At 37.8% G+C, this 15,504-nt stretch overlaps 1 protein-coding gene across 1 annotated transcript in view; it reads left to right on the forward strand.

Annotated features, from left to right (window-relative positions):
* The window catches only part of LOC139737702 (sialate:O-sulfotransferase 2-like), an 82,615-nt gene that overhangs the window by 1,391 nt on the left and 65,720 nt on the right, over positions 1-15,504 (forward strand). The window lies entirely within an intron of this gene.

Here is a 15,504-nt window from a genome sequence, read left to right on the forward strand (position 1 = left end):
CGCTTTCCTCGCCAGGATAAAGCGTTCATAGTCTATAATGCCATTTTAGGTTTTTATCACATATATATATATATATATATATAATATGATATGTATGTATATATATTTATGTATTTGTATGAGATATTGTGACGAAAGAGAAATACAATTGTATGCATTCCTTGTGGGACCGCCTTGCGAAATATACGTGCATCCGTGCGTATAATTTTCATGGCAAACAAGGGTAGGGTTTATAGTATAGAGTGGTGAAGCAAAATTTGTTGGGGTGGCTGTATCAATGAAATAAGATAAGAAAGTTTTTTTTTTATTAATCCCCTTCAATTCGGTATACAGTTATTCCAATCAGATTTGTCAAAATACAGAAATGCATTCTCACGCAGTACATGTCCATGATAGTTTACAAACAGCTATCTGGTATGAGGGCATGTCCCAAGAAGTTACATAAACTTTAAAAAAAATGTAGGCCTACATAACACTTGTGTTGCGATTTCGAGATATAGAATAACAGTGTGAATATAGTTATACAAGGAAATGACACGCAAGAAAGCGAATGAGAAAAAACCACAAGATGCATGTTGACAAATTTCCTATGATAAAAATAATGTTCATTGTACAGTATATGTTTACACGACTTGACAAATGCAGGTGCAGATTGTGCTTGGTATATCAAAAAATATGAACAGTTCTGGCATTATATCTCACTTTTTGCAGGATATTTATACTGATAACATGAATATATTATAATTATGCCTATATCTAGAATCTAATGCCAAGAGGGTTGCCTAAAGTTACTAAAAGGTATAGCTATAACTGTATAAGCCGATTGCTAGTCAACGTGGACATGGCATACCCCCGTGTATGAGGCGAGTAAACAAGATCATGGCACAATGAAGGTTAGTGGACAAGAGAAAAGCCTTCTATACCTCCCCCGAAGCCCTCCGAGATCAGATTGAGTGTATACTATTTGCACAGCAACGTCACCTTACCGCTAATATTCCTCACGCAAGAACGTATACGTGTAAACAATTTACTTAGTACGCGGTGCAGTACAGAAATCCGCTGTAGACCTAACTGTATTAAAGCTGCATCATTTCTACAGCTTCTCCCTCACAGTAGTGTTGTTGGTCAGGATGTGGACAACGCAATATTTGCCGACCCGCACGAAATGCACTCCATTACACACTATACTATTATTTAACAATAGCATTAAAATCCTTACCTAACCAATTTTATGTACGTCGTTGCTTTATAGAAGGGATAAAAATGCACTGTACAATATCATGATAATGATTTTAAAAGCATGCATTCAATTCGACATTGTCCTATATACTAATGTACTCCAAAATAGCCCGTTGTGCCCTCAAGTTCCCTTTAATTGGTGTATGAAACTCGTCTGTCGGTGCTTTAATTAACTTCCTGTTCTATTTCAGGCAATTCAGTGAACCACGTTCACAAAGCACCATGCAACCCAACTATTCAGTGGCTGAGTTTTTGTTAGTTTTGTTTTGTTTATGATATGTTGATTTTTTTCCCCGATGTGTATAGGTCAAGAAAGATGGGTTTAAGTATCGGGTACGAGCATAGCGGCGGTGTTTCTAGGCATATCGATTACAGCAAACTCTTGTGATAGATCCTCGTATCTACGCCAAATTTCGCCCGAGCAACGTCCCTCAAAATCCGCAAACAGATCGTGACGAGCGATACGAACACATACGCCAAATCTGCCTAGATTACATCTGAGACAATTTTCATTCTATACACAGGTTTATGAAGAGGCCACAAACGAAATAAGATGACTGATAATATCCACACGTCTGTGTAATATCATGCGCTGCGCGTTTCTGCGGAGATTAATGTATAATTGATGCAGCAGTAAAATTAAGACCGCCCTGTGCGTGAGGAGGATGTAATTGGGCAAAGTGTATAATCTCCCAGTGAGGAAGGATTGAAGATAGTTCATGGTTCTTTTTTTAAGCTTAAACTCCTTCAAATTCTCTCAATGCCAACGTTCATAGTTCCGTTTGAGTGCATGCTAAATTGTTGGATGGAGTCCGATTATTCCTTCCGCTCACTATAACTGCCAAGAAACTTCTTCCTCGATTTCGCATTAATTCAACGTGGGTATGAAGTCTTTTTCTTGGCTCTCTGCCTCAATGTGGAATTATTCTTCCGTTTTGGAATGATTCTCTAGGAAACTCATTTTGTGAGTTTTTAACAAGGGTTTATTTTTAGGTCATCAGAACTATTGTTTTATTCGGCGTATGACCATGCAGACATGCACGCGTGCGACGAAGTCAATTATCACAGCGAAAATGAAAATTTGTCGTTTTAATCTGAGCAGTGAAAACAGCTGTATCTCTTTCCAGCTATTCTACACAAAAACTGTACCAAGAATGATGTTTTGTATCTATTTTTGCGTATAATAAAGAATGGTGGTATCAAAAATCCATATTTATATAAACATTAAAGTCATTGACAGTAACGCGTATTTCCCCTGTTCATGGGTGTACTGATAGTCTCGCTATAGATAACTGTGCCAAAATATCGTCAATGAACAGTATGACTAATCTTCTGGGCCAGGCCTGATTTACCTTCACATGCCAAACCTATCCAGATCACACCTATATAACTAGGTACAAGCAGCAGTTCAATACGTATTTCAAACATAAAGATGATTATTGTATACAGTGTGCTCGCGTCGTGTATTGTATCTTCCATTAGAGTGATAATTCTGAATTACCTTTGACCCCCTTGCCAGCATGCTATTATTGCAACAACAGCAAAGTAAACATGCAGACATTTTTAAATCGAACAGAGTTCAGAGATTAACATGCACAATTTTGCATACTAGGAGCGAATAATTTTGTGTGTAGTGCATGGAGGGGAGGGAGAGAAAGAGAGAAATAGAGATCCATGATTTTTGCATTCTGCGGTCATGATTACACGTATTCATACGGACGACTGCCTTTAGTAGCTTCGTGTTTTATGGGGAAGAGGCCTATGGATCGCCTTTACATATGGTCATGATAGTGGACTCAAAAGCAGTATACCTTCAACTTTGTGGCAGGAGACATGCAGATTAATCGTCCATAGTACACCTGCTTCATCGACAGCTTGCTGCAAACATAGATTAAAAAAAAAGAAAATCCGTTACAATGAATAGTATATTGGCATTCTTCTCCTTTCTCATTTCCTTCTTCGTTCTTTATTTGAAATTTGTTGGGTATCTGACGCGAACACAAGTCCAGATTTATGATTATGCTGTAAAACTTTTAATATGTTTCGTCCTTAAATGTTTGCTGAGGTGAATAGAGCAGAAAGTCTCTTTAGCCAGATTCATCCCTCGACATTTCAGCACACAATTTTGAATGGGGTTTTGGGCTGAAAATGAAAATATGGTAAGGGGCACAATGTGCCCTCCCCCCCCCCCCCTTGGGCTTTATAAGGTTAAGGCTTCTTCCCTGCTGAAAACAACACAGTGTCTCACAGTGTTTTCACAATACTATACCTGTGTTCACAATTGTGATATTATAGGCATATCGACTGTGTGAAAACATTCAAATTTAACAGCAAGGAAATTTAGATGTCACATTGTGGTGTGTGTGTGTGTGTGTGTTTTGTTTTTGTTTTGTTTTTTCACAGAGAGTTCACAAAGTAAGGTTGTGTTTCACACTGAATCGGTGATTCACAATTCGCTGTTAATGATGTTAAAATGCTCGAATTTGATAGTGCGAAAGGACTTCACACTGTGTTCACAGTGATTGTGCATTATGGGACACTGTGTTCCCTCCAGCAGGGTTATAACATGTTAAGCACTCTATTAGTGGTGTGATCTCGTGCCGTCTGATCGAGAGTGTGCAGTGATTAAGGCGAAAGCTGAGATGAGACTCCAGGATCGACGAATGCACTGTATATATCTCGCGTGCATTCTGTCTTTCCTTTCACCATAATTTCACATTCGGTAAAGCAATCTGCAGTCTGCAGTCCTTTCAAAGGATTCCCTGCGACCAAAAGCGGAACCGTTCGTTTGCATTCTGAAACCTCTTAGGAAAGTGGTCGTTAGCTGCCGAAGCAAAATACCAGTATTATATGGGTGTAAAAACAGACAAGGTGTTCTGCGCGGCTCTTACTCAAGGGAACCCTGCGTTTGTTGCACATGGTAGCACAAACCAGGCGGCAGGAAATCTCCAACTTTACTCACCGTTTTAACTTCACGAGAGCGATCAGTCACACTCCTATGAGCAAACGAGCCCAACCGAGAGATATAATTTGCATTTTTCATCATGTATCATGTAGTGCATCGTCGAGAGAGAAAAACATTACTCATCCACCAGATCGACATGAAGTTTCATCTTACTCTTGATCTCCCTCTCGACCTCCTGTGGGATCTCCGACCTCGTTGCCTATAAATCATCACGCATACTATATAGATGCTCGTGTATTTCTTTGCGATGATGTCAGTTTAAAACACATTTATTGTTATAGTATACACAGCACTCGCACTCTTACAGTGTGTATTGTACATGTATATATCACCAACTCTCGAAACAACTGTTGATTTGAGGAAGAAAACGGAGAATTGTCGCCGTAACTGTTAAAATGCAGGAGCAACAAAAGTCACGATCTTTTTGTATTTTCGATTACTATTTGTTGTTATCAACAAAAAGTATCATTCCTGTCTACAAAAATTACTCAAGGGAAGCACCTGGTGAGGTTATAGCAGATAGTCGTTCAGGCAGGGTCGATGCGGTTGCAACCGTGATAGATATCTATACCTCCTGTTCATTTAACTAATGTCATTACATCAAACCGCAATTCTATACGATATCGTTTTATACTGCTGCTATTGTATCCATTAATGATAGACCCAATTATGTACAGTGATATAAAACAGAAACAACAATTTACCAGTCAGATGCGTAGTCTGGAGTGAGTATTTCTTGACCATAAAGCGTACATACAAACTTTGTAACTCGTGAATGATGGGGCAACCCCGGATAAAGTGTACTCAGCTGCTGGTCAGTTAGTAAATTTGCAGGTCTCTCCAACGTCAGTTTCTGCTTCTCTTTTACAGAAAAGCAGGAAACGACTTTGGAAATAATGGACATTAATGATTAACTGTAATTTGACGTTCAATAAAGGAAAATATCACTATTGTTTTCTTCAAAATGCCGGGTGCCCAAAGCTGTAGATGAATAGGAGAATGCATTTTACGATACAGAAGGCAGTCTTGTAACGGGACAGCATGTCTTTGATTATTATGTGTTACGCTGTGCAGAACGCTGAAATTATTCTGTTCGCGAGTTTGGAAGCCCGTGCAGAACAACTTCAATGAAGATGGACACCGCCTTTTCCATCATTAACCCGATATCTTAATGCGCATGATCATGCCATGGTGATAGAGAGTTGCATCAAAACGCTTTGCGTAATATATTACATAAAGGTTACTCTGCCCTGAGATTTTCTGGTTAAAACTATAGGTATGGAAAGAGGTAACTCCAAAATAGTACTATTCACTGAGGGGCTTAGCCCTGAAGTAAATACATGTAGTGTTATAGCTCACAAAAAGTGTACTGAGATACTATATAATAATTTTGATTTAGAAAATGTCGTCATTAACAGTGACATAATATTCCAAATAGTACATCTATAGAATGGCAAACATACCAACATTTATGAAATAGTTGGAAATACGTGTAATCACGTAAAGCGCTTTAAGAAATCACTACGGGATATATTTCTATCCAATTTATATAATGTAGCAATAGGTATTCAGTCCATCTTAACACGTACATGAAGGCACACAGTTTTAGCCCTGACCTATCACTCGCTGATATCAGAAGGGATTGATTTCATTTATTAAATCACCTACGGTTAACAGCGCTTTAGAAAGCTTGCATTGATAAACAAAATTAATTTGGTATATCAATAATTCTGAGCATGAAAGGTACGCAGTAATGTCTGTCGCTCATTTCCATGGCCTTGTGTTCCCTGCATATTACAATAAGCATCAAAGTAGCTCGTAACAATGAAAAATGAAAATCAGAAAGTTGCCTGAGGTATTCTCCATGCAGAGTCAGTGTTGATACAAAGGAATAAGCCAGTTCGGGGTTCCAGTTTGAGCATGAGCAGAAAAAGGTCATTAAGTACTGAGAGACGGGTTGATTTTTAAATTCACTGAAATAAGCATCTGTGATGCAATGATTATTCTTGTTATCCTTATTAATGATGCCTGCCAGTACATCCAGCTGACAGCAAGCCTGGTATTTGGCAATGTAACCCCCCCCCCCAAAAAAAAAGCAACAAAACAAAACAAAACAAAACAAAAAACAAAAACAAAAAACGGTTATGTATTTAAAATAGCACAATGAAATGAAAGCTTCCCAAAGTGTTGATTAGCGAACCATTCTGATCACTTGATCTACGCAGGTTCATTCTTTGTTTGAATTTGAGTTCCATAAATACATTGCTATGTTGGACAAGCTGGTGCATTATTTCGCTTTGAATCGAGTGACGTGCCTAAGCAACTGAGAAAATATTTAAGGTCATTTGTACCCATGTGAACATGTGCTATCCCCGAACTGACTTATAATATTCAGACACAACAGACCTGGAAGACGTGAGCGCGGTAAAGAAAGAAAGACATGAATTCAAAAGGATATCAGTAGTATTCGTTAGATTTGAATGACACAGTATCTTACGCTGTTCTGTATAGGATCACTTATTGATTGCAATAGCAGGGTATATTACAGGGGAGTTATCACTAGTTTGCACACCACACGTACTTGTATATATAGCAATGCCGTGTTTGAGGTCAGTAGCTTTGCAGGAGTCGCTTGAAACCATTCTGCAAGCTTTAATGCGACTCGCTAATACTCCAAGCTTGGTCCATTATTCATGCCCTCATATGTCCTAGACAATCGATTGATTACATCTGGTGAAATGTAGCTCATTTTGTTTGCATGTTATATCTATACATGGACCATGAGCACACCGTGCTGTTTCAAATTCAAACACTAGTGGGTGGCACAAGGGGTATAGAGATGGTGCTTCATCAGCGTCAGGTCTCGGAGACGATGTCATCGTTCAAACACCGTCTAATTACGGCAGTATCGTTGGAATCATGTTTGCGTAACGTCGCGATAGACCATGTGATTGATCGTGATGATGAGTCTGTGTTATTGATTCCCTACCACTGTCTGGAAGTATATAAATAAGAAAAAAAAAACGATCACAATTCTTGCATGCACATTCAAAATAACGTTGCCCTTGGTTCAACACACGTTTCCTTCATTCCATCAAATTTTTAATCCTGAATTAGTCGCTCACGTTTACACACAACAACCAAGTTTTCAAATTTCCATCAAATGGTGTCACGCAACAGTACATGTATATTTTGCTGTCAGGATTATCTCATTGACGTGCGTCACCTACCATCTTAAACTGCCACCAGGTTTACTGGAGAGAAAGAATGTGGTTCTTCTTATTCATTTTGACTATTAAAGTGAGGCAGTCCTCACGAATTTCAAAAAAAAATGTTGTTGTTGGTACCTCGAATGAACTACTTTCACCAAAAATAAACTTTCAAATCAACAAATAAGCTCGCAAATTTTGATTGAAAAAGTGTGAATCTGCATGGTGAATATGCTAATGAGTACGTCTTGGCGGAGAGTCAGACGTCACCGAGGCACAACTCCTCCCAGCCGTGTTCTGGTCTTCATGCGTAAGCTCCCTAGTTAATCATAAATTCATATTTACTATTTATTTTTATTTTGATGATATATATAAATAAGCTTGACATATTTTGTTTGAAATAATAAAACCAAATATTATCACATTTTATGACAAAATCAGATATGATTATTTGAACACTTAAATTGGTTTTCTGAAGCACGGCTGTCAACTTAGTGGGTAGGGCATCAATGACGTTGCACCTTTTTGCAGGCTCTTACACGATCGCTTGCAGGAATTATTAAAAAATCGCGTACAGAGACAGTGTTTGCTTTCCACGTGTATAATTTGGTGAAAGGTTATTTTTTTACTCTTCTTAATTATCATAGAGTGAAAATTCTCAGGACTGCCTCCCTTTAAGCGTGTAAGAATGTTACACCCCAGCGTTAAGAGAAACACAGTTACAATGATCCATAATTATAATGATGAGGATGATAAGGATTGAATTGAATTGAAAGGTATTTAATTAAATAACATCCGTTGCAGCCCACAGGCTGGATTGTGGACATTTTACATAAATCGGCCTGAATGCACTGAAATACATAGGATAGTAAACAAAAAAAAAATACAGGATGAAAATAATGTCACCATGAAATTAATGTGAATCACTTTGGAGCCATGAAGTCAGTGTCTGTTCGATATCTCATCCCAACACAATTATCTCTCTCTCTCCCTCTCTCTCTCTCTCTCTCTCTGTCTTACACACACAATACATGTATATCACACACACACACACACACACACACACACACACACAATGAGTACAAAACATGATTTTAGAAAAACAGTATTAATGGTTCAAGAAGATAACTCTTGCTGGATCTGGCTTGGTCAACCTGGGCCAATGTTGTGGCGCGCAATTAAAGCCCCTTTTCTAACACCTGCGCGAAAAGCAAAAGCTCAACCGCGTGTAAATGAATTATGGCTGCTAACACCACGACCCATACATTGATTCTCGACTGTTAATAACATTCAGCTTCAATAGGTTAAAGTCAAAGATCCTGTAGGATCTCTGTTAAAATCTCATCAAGAATAACGTGTGAGTGAGTGTTCCGGATGCTCTTTTGTTTTTTGGCCACTGGGACAACAGTTTGGTGTAGAGGGAATAGGACAGTTGCATCTCTCATTACTGGCGACCTGGATGAACTACATGTCGCAACATTAATTGTTACTAATATAGAGAACGCTTGAACAGACCATTTTCAATAGGTATTTGTAAAACGGCAAGAACACTGTATTCCGTTCTGATAAAGTGTGTGTGTGTGTGTGTGTGTGTGCGCGTGTGTGTGGTGTGTGTGTTCACATTTCGTTCACATTTTATTTATTTTATTCACATTTCGTGTCTCTTTTAAAGCAGTCTTACTGTTTAGAAATTAGAGATGGACACCAAAAATTTGTTTTCGCTGATAAAAGTATGAGAGATATTTTTATAAGGCCCAGAAGTTCAACTCTAATTGGAGATTTAAGAGAATTTGAATATAAGTTATTACACGGGGCAATTTATACTAAGGAACAGCTCCTAAAATTTGGTTTTGTGGCTGATAATTTATGTTCCTTTTGTGGAAAAAGCTCTGAAACTTACTCGCATTTACTTTGGAACTGTGAAAAAGTTAAATCTTTATGGCATGATTTCATTGAGTACTTTCAGTTAGAAGAGTTACGTAATTTAGCTTGGCGGGATATACATATTGGTTTAGGAGGAACTTCTCACAGAATCAAACTGTACAACACTCTTATTCTTATAGTTAAACATATGTTATATAAAGCGAGGTCACAGTTAATAACACCGACATTGGTAGAATTAAAAAAGGCATTAATGACATGTCGAAAGGAAGAGAATGATATTGCCATAAGAAGAAATAAACCGGGTTTGCATTTGCTGAAATGGGAATGTTTAAAAAAATTGTAAAGGATTAGTTTATTTATGCACCCGTACTTCTCCCCTTTTGTGTGTGTTTGATTACCGACTTCTTTTCTTTAGATATTTTTGAGTTCAGAGATAAGTATTGTGTATATAAAATATATATGCAGGTATGTGGATATGTATATTGTGTGTATGATATGTGTATGTGCATGCATGTATTGTGTGTATGCAGCATATATCGTAAGCATAATTAGCATAATTATGTTCTGAATGCGAGCAGAAATAACTGTGTGTTGTGGTGAGTGAATGTGTGTGCAGGGGGTGTGGAAGTGTGTTTAAGTGGATGTGTGTGTGTGTGTGTGTGTTTAAGCGGATGTGTGTGTAGGGTAGGTGTGTAAATGGGTGGGTGGATGGAAGGTGGATGAGATGAGAGGTGGATGAGGTGGAAGGTGGATGAGATGAGAGGTGGATGAGAGGGACTTTCTGTCTCGGGTAAGGAGGTGGATGTGGTGTAGAGGGTGGGGAGGTGGTTTAGAGATGAGAAGGACTTTTTTTTGGGGGGGGGAGGGTTTAAAGTTAAAAGTTATGAGTAGTTGAGGGTTGGGTATGGTGGAAAGGTGGGAATGAGGGTGGTTTATGTTGTTGTTGTCATCGTTCTTTTGATATAATAGAAATTTCATTTCCTGTTTTTTTAGTGTTTGGCTAAATTGCTCACAATTGCATATATGAATTCTGCTTGTTTGTTTTGTAGTTAAAAAGGAATGATCGGATAATTCATTCTATTTCCTCTCTTCTGTTTGATATCTGCCTTACAATGAATTGAATGATTATTCTTGTTTTATGGATTATGGATTATGTCTCATAACTGTAGGAATATCTACATGATTTATGACAGATGTTATGTAGAATGTGTGTAATTTGTTTTTGAATTGTTATATTCTCAAAGGAAATGGAATTAATAAAAAGATCACTGAAAACAAAAAAAGTGTGTGTGTGTGTGTGTGTGTGTGTGTGTGTGTGTGTGTGTGTGTTTATCTGTTACGGTCGTCCAATTTGGACCTATTCTGTTGCCAGCGACAGAAGTTTTATTTTGAAAAGATGCTTTCTGCAATGGTGCCATTTACCACGTAGTACCATCCTCAAATTGTGCCATTTGCCACGTTTTTACCACCCATAAGTCTTAATGACTTCACAGGTGTTTGCGGGCTGGTTGGAGTCAAATGCAAGAAGAAGTGTCCGTATGATAGATTGATAGACTTTTTCGGCCGTATTTATCTACACATCGTTAACAGGCATTGTTCATTGCTGGAAGGGGAGCAAACACGGTTTCTTCTCGCCTTGTTTGACCTGTCGTTAAATTATCATATTTGACTGATCATCACGGCCTTGACACCTCGATCGATTATACGGAGCCCGAGAATGTGTGAACAAGATGAATTAGTCGCTAAATTAGTCGACACCTTTGGAGTGTCGGAAATATATACAAAAATTGTAAGAGCAACTGCAATACATCAATGGATTGATCACCTCACCTATATTTAGCCGTTGGCGTAGATATAAAACTATCCCGACACGACCGCATTTATTATTTGTTTCCAGCTAATAACCCAACATGCTGACATAATTAGGGAACAAATAAGGGCGCTTACTTAGTACATACTCAAACACATACACACACACATATATATTAGTACATACTCAAACACATACACACACACACACACACACACATATATATATATATATAAATATATATATATATATATATATATATATATATATATACATTGATGTATTCGTGTCTGTGTGTCTGTATATATCTGTGACTGATGACCCTCATAAATGTTTAACATGTAAGTTTTGGAGATGTTATCCTTCATTACCATATATCTTATTCTGTAAATAAAATTCATTCCTTAATTGCGCAACATCCATATTCAATTCTCGATTTATATCCTTCCGTGCATGATGACGGTAAAACTACATAATTTATATTCAATACATTTTACCACTCATTTCTTCACTAAATCCCAATCTTAAAAACGCTCTTCTCACCTTGAATTCCCTATTTGCTGCTACCAAATGATGAGCTTTATATACATTCCTAAGAAACAAATCTTTATCAAATACTGTACATACATCAATGAAAATAAATTCATTATCAACATTGACCTCATTCCTCTTTTAATTATCTTCCTCCATAATCAAATGTCTACTTTCCATCCAATCCTGCAACATATTATCATTATACAATTTTGGTAACGTTAAACATCAACAACAGTATGCAAACATCCATTGATTCAAGTGAAAAACTCTCATCTTCCAGTAATTCCTCTCTTTTCTGTCCACACACTTTTCATATTTTGGTCGATTAAAGGCATGCTATACCATTTGGAGATGAAACATAAACCCAGCATTAGTGCTTTAAAATAGTTCTAAAATGTGAGTTAGGGATACAAACAACCACTGTAAAAAATTGAATCCATATAATCAATGTTAAGTATTATTGAATACACAAAATGTGAACAATAGTTATAATAAGAATGCTTCCAGATTAAACCGTCTACAGTTACGGTTTATTGAGAAAAATACTGATATCTCCTCATATTTTAGACTTTATTGCGAACATTTTATATGGTAGGATGTTTTGTGATACAACAGACCTACGCATATGCATCAAATGTGATATCTTGAACATTTTTAAAATCACTGTTCCCAAATGTCAACTGGACCTTTAAGTCATTGTTAATGCCACAATCATGGATGATTATTGTTAGCCGATTTATTACTATCATCTACCGATAATGCTAAGCGCTTTCAGAGAAATGGCTGGTTCAGTCTTCTTATATTGAAAACACTTGCCCTGGGACACAATGGCAAAACAATGGAGAAACACCCTCCAAACGTTGTTATTGTTGTTGTTTTTTATCTCTCCTTCAAGTCAAACAGTATAGTCTCCTGAGTTTTTGTGAATTGTTTCTAAAGATTATGATAAGTTACAGCCCTATATGTACAGTAATTTTGTTTAAGACACGATGTGGTCCTTTATAGATGAACATAAGTAACTGTTGATGCTGAGCTGCGGAAGTTTCTGAAGAGTTCGATTCAGTTTCTAGCATCATGTACAATGGTATCGGCTATATCTATTACTACGGTGTGAGCTTGATTTATAGCCTGTGGAGGTGGGACGCATTTTCAGGTACGGGTAACGACATTAACCAATGACTTCCTCGTAGAAACGCATGTTACTGTAGCATCTCCACCATGGGGAGATTGTTCCACACGTGTTCATACCAATTCACAAGGGCATTAAAACTGCCAGGGCGCATAAGCATAAATACAGTAACGGTATTACAAACAATCATGCCTTGGATATGCGTCCCCGCCTGATTCATGCTTGCGAGCTAATACACACACACACGAAACACACTAAAGCACACACGACAACAGTACTGTTCAATTACAATATATATTACACAGACAAATGAATGGACTTTTCATGACCTTTGTTTTGATGGTCCAGTCATTTCGCATTATGTGTGCATGGCATTAGAATGAAACGAAATTCTTTGTAGTGTTATCAATTATAGTGGATCACTAATGACAATGATTGTGGCAGGGGAAAATTAGAAGCTTTACTTGTTTGTCCTTGCATGCACTTAGCATGGCTTCTCTGCATAATGTACGCAACAACATTATACCGGAATGGATTGCTAATCTCTTCTATCAAATACCTGAGACTGAGTGCAAGAATTTATAATAAAACAACCTTGTCCACCGCCATTTAAAGAAAAGGAAATGCTTCTACACCCCTGCATTTAAAATAATTCTCTGCTCTTTGTGGCACATGCAAGTACCCTCAAATGATACTACAGGCGATCGACGTCCTAGTCCTTAGATTATTGTCCACGCCATAACAAAGAGTCATGAAAAATACATTCAATCAATTTATTTTGGTTGCTTTCATAATTCGAACACATTGATTTGCACTCACGCTCTTTTACAGATAGTGTTCAATGAAATTTATTATTGGATTTCAACCTATGACGCCCTACATGTAGCGAACAGACAAAATTATTCTTGGTATCTTAGCAGGTTATCCCTGTTTTAATTCTCAGTTTCCTATTATGACGAGTAAGTGCATTGCAAAGTCAATGTCTGGGTTCCCAAGTTCAGTACTACAAGTTTATCTTGGCTCTCCAAACTACTGCCACAGATGGGCCTCACCCACTACTTAGGGATGCCAGAAATACCCCGCAGACAACAATAACACGTGGCACATGGACAAAATAAACGTGGACCCCTTTGCTGATTGTTTTCCCCGCCCGAAAGTCCCCGACTGCTGATGACAAATGGCGTATATCCGAAAAGGATATTCGTAAAGGCGAGAGGGGGGGGGGGGGGTGGTAATGCGAAGCCAGAATTCACTTTGCTTCTTGGAGTCGATACATGAAGCATATACCATGCGTGCGACCACGTATTTAGAACTATGGATGGTTGTGGAGAGCGCATATACGTGTCTTTTGATCTAATATTACATGCTTATAAATGCACTTCATTGTGACTTTGCTACCGTGCAATAGTCGCCAATCTGACCCTATAGATTTTCCCATTGTTCCCTACATTTTCTTATAAATAATAGTGAAAAGAACCGTCATTGTTGTATTTTTTGTCATGTTAGGAATGGAAATGTGAACACAGTTTCACACAGACAGTAGAATGACTACACCCAGTATACCATGATCAGAGAGCAGCTGTAGGTGGGGCTATCATACGCGTCCGCGGGATAGGGTTTGGGGAGTTTGAAAAATCATCTGCGGCTAGGAACTTTATAGAGCGTGCGATCTGGTACATTACACTTCATAATTATGTTTTGACTTATTCTGATGATACCAACTTTTCTGGCGGATGGAAATCCATGTTTTGTGTTTTGAGGTTTGTTTGTTTGTTTGTTTTAGGCTTGAGTAAAAGCTTTTTTTCAGCCTTGTGAGTGTGAGAAAGACCACGGCGTGAGCCTCACGCCTATAATGAAACTTGGTAAGGTCTGAAAATCACCACACATACACACAGACATACACAAAGGCAATTGCTTTTGGTACACACCAGTAACCCTATACTGTTCAATAAAGACATTTTGCCATAAGAGTCAGAGTACTTTCTGTCCTTCCCTTTGCATCTTCCTCATGAAGAGAAAAATGAAGATCTTCTTGTTAAAGTTTACATGAAGCTTACAAAATGTATATACTTTATATGACATAATAATTCCCATTGTTCTAAAATATTTGTGTTTGCGTTTGATTTTGCACTGTGCCTTTGGACGCGACGACCCACATCTAACGATAATTTCTTATTTTTACTGTAGCAGTTTCCAATCTGTTAGGATATAGCTTCTGCATTCAATTTATCTTCTTCGCAACCTGAACAGAATAATCATTCAGAGTGTCTTTGTGATGGGCGTACATCGTACATACAACGATAATCCTCGATAGATGGAGATGAAGAAAAAAGTCATTAAATGCAGAAATTCTTAATGACGATGCAGCAATGGAATGGAGGTGTAATTAAAATTGTTTTCCTTTTACTTATTTATCTCTTCCCTTTTCGTCATAATATAATTCATTCAGAAATTTGTTGATATTTTTTTTTTTCTTTAAAGCAATGGTGAAACATTTGCAACCCATCTCGGATAGGATGAGTGTCAGGGCAATCCCGTATATGTTGATGTGCAAACAGTCGATTTTGTATTTCATGTGTGAGGGAGTAGAGTGACCGAATACTGTATGTGCATTACGTGTGTTTGTGTGCTTGTGTGTCTTTCGGTCTGTGTGCATGAACACAAGATTTGAAGTTGAAAAAAAAAAATAAACAGAGTTGGATAATGATAACGTTTTTCGCGACCGTCCGTGGGA

The sequence above is a fragment of the Diadema antillarum genome, unplaced genomic scaffold (assembly GCF_040938485.1).
Source record: "Diadema antillarum isolate AM-2024a unplaced genomic scaffold, OU_Dant_1.0 seq00000700_RagTag, whole genome shotgun sequence".
In the NCBI taxonomy this organism is placed as follows: domain Eukaryota; kingdom Metazoa; phylum Echinodermata; class Echinoidea; order Diadematoida; family Diadematidae; genus Diadema; species Diadema antillarum.